The sequence below is a fragment of the Marmota marmota genome, unplaced genomic scaffold (assembly GCF_001458135.2).
Source record: "Marmota marmota marmota unplaced genomic scaffold, marMar, whole genome shotgun sequence".
Lineage (NCBI taxonomy): Eukaryota > Metazoa > Chordata > Mammalia > Rodentia > Sciuridae > Marmota > Marmota marmota.
In genome coordinates, this window is record NW_025999913.1 from 13,294,869 (window position 1) to 13,297,426 (window position 2,558).

A 2,558-nucleotide genomic window follows, 5' to 3' on the forward strand; every position below is an offset into this window, starting at 1 on the left:
ATATTATTAATTATAATTAATTATTAATTATTATTATTATTTTGTGGTGCTGAGGATCAAACCCAGGGCCTCCCATGATAGGCAAGCACTGTACCACTAAGCTATATCCCCAGCCTTTGGATGTACAACTTTACACAAGTAAAATATCTCTCTAGGAAAAGTTGGTGGAGGTAGAATTTCTGCCTCAAATGGCTTGTATGTTGAAAATGTTTAAAGCACTACCAATTGCCTTCCACAGAGGTTACTTCAAGTTACCCTCTCACCAGCAATGTGGGAGAAGTCTAGTTCCTCTGTCTCTGCTCACAAAGAATGTGTGATGGCCTTGAATAGGAGCCACGGAGACTTTTTGCTGCAGGAAATGTAACCGCTGCTGTGTTCGGAATCCACCACTGTGCACACAAGAGACCCGGCTTCCCACAGTCTGCTCCCAGCCAGGCAAGGAAGGCAGCCCGGATGCTCAGGAGGGGCCGTTCTGCAAGATCCAGGACTCCTCGGGTAGGTGAGTGCAGCTCTAGGACTATTAACCCAGCCACGCTCTCTGGGGATCAGGTCCCCACCCTGGTCTCTCTGACTCTTCCAGCTTCCTTCTGCTCTTTCCTCTCTTCTCCCCACCCGTCTTCTGCCTGTCGGATCCCATCTTGGTGCCCGTGTCCCTGCAGACCACGCTGAGGCAGCCTGTTGTTGATCTCTACCAACTAGTAGAAACTAGCTCATCAGGAAATGCTATTTTCTCACTTTTTAGCATAATTTGGCACTTTTTAAATCTTTCAAGACCATGTGTATATTTTTCATATTTATTCATCTTTTGCCCATTTTTCTATTGAGCTAATGGCCTTTCTTATTCACTTGTAGGATTTCTTTATATTTTAAATAAATTGAGCCTTTGCAATATGAATTGCAAAATTTCCTTTATAGTTTTTTTTTCTTTTTGAGTTTTGTTTAAGGTGTTTTTTTTCCCCATGCATGACCCATTAATTAATTAATTTATTTATTTATTTTCAAATTTATTTCTGAGTTTTGGTTAACATGGCATCTGAGTTTTGCTGAACATTTTGGAAGTCCTGTGCCACTCAAAAAGGATTTAAATTTCTCCCACCAGTACCTTGATTTTCAACATTTAACTCTTTAATCCTTCCTCAGATCATTCTGGTGTAACCCATGAAGTAAGAATCCAAACTCATTTTTTCCCCATATGGCTACCAGGTGTTCCAGCACAATTTATTAAACAACCCTTTTCCTACTAATTAGGAGTGCCATCTTTATCATGTAGTAAATTTCCATTTCTTTGAGGTCTTTTTTTTTCTTTCCTGTGTTTCTCATGATTCTACTGATCTGCCTCAGCCAGATATTTCAGCCTGTATTTCATTAGTCAAGGCATATAAAAAATAAATAGGCAGATATCCAAGACTTTGGCACGAATTTACTCACACTCCATTTAGAGCAATAGAGTCAAACAGATGGATTTTTCTTTGGGGGAAATTGTCTAAAATCCAACATCTGCTAAAATCCGATCTCCCCGTATATTGAGGCTGAAGTCCAAACCGTAACTATTGTTGGTGTTCGTCAATGAATCTCGACTTTTGTGGTCAGACAGCTGGTGTGTTTGGCTTGGATTTGTGGGTCGAGTCAGCACCTTGGTAGACTGTGCTCGTACAGTCAGGGGGAGAAACGGAGTCCCCCACTTCTCTGCTCCCTTTCTTGTTTCTCCCGAGTCATGGCTTTTGTTTTTGCTTTTCATAGATTCCCGGCGTACACTTGATTCACCTCGTAACCACAGACCACCCTCTTCTCAGTATGAGTGACATTTTGATTTGTAGGCAGCTTTGGGACAACCACAAGGCTACACCTCAAAGGCCTCCAAGTTGGGGAGTGTGACTGACCAGGACCCAGCAGCAGGCCTTGAGCTCTACCCAGTGTTGTGCTGAGACACTGCCTCTCAAGGTGCCAGGTGCCGGGCACAGAGGAGGGCGCCAGGGCTGCTGGGGTGGCCTTGCTGGGCCTTTGTTTGACTTCACTGTAGTGCAGGGCTCTCCTGCCCAACCTTTCCTCCATCCCTTCGTCACCTCGGGTCATATTTTCCTGGTGGTGCAATGGATCTCCAGGTCTTACCCCCGTTTCTCCTCATTTCCCCCCAATAAAATCCTTGCCCATTTAATCCTGATTTGACATTTGATTCTTGGAGGACTTTGACCAACACAATAGCCGTTTATTGTATTTGTTGCGAGTGTCCTTATAGACCCATGTGGATAGCAGGTCCCTGTCTCCCCATAAGAAATAGCTCTTCTTCCCAGTTGAGTGCCGCATGCTGCCTACTGCGGAGATCCAGTCGGAGATCATTAAGTCTGCATGGCCTGAAGTTAGCACTCTGAGACTTCAGTGGTCACAGAGCTGAATGAATGGGACTAGGAGCCTGACTAATCCTACAAAGAGGTGATTTCAACCTGAGTTTCACAGGGGGTGTATCCAGACAAGGGTGCTCTTCCCCGAGGCTGACTCCGCTTCTCCTGTAGGTGAAGCCCGAGTGACGCATGGTCCTGATGAATGATGGACAGGCACAC

The 2,558-nt window shown here is 44.6% G+C and overlaps 1 long non-coding RNA gene across 1 annotated transcript; it reads left to right on the plus strand.

The window, feature by feature from the left end:
* The first annotated feature begins 384 nt into the window (after positions 1 to 384).
* On the plus strand, positions 385 to 2,155 carry LOC125615548. Its single transcript, XR_007346158.1, has 2 exons — positions 385 to 499; positions 1,741 to 2,155. It is a non-coding gene; the product is annotated as an uncharacterized LOC125615548 (long non-coding RNA).
* Positions 2,156 to 2,558: the final 403 nt, after the last annotated feature.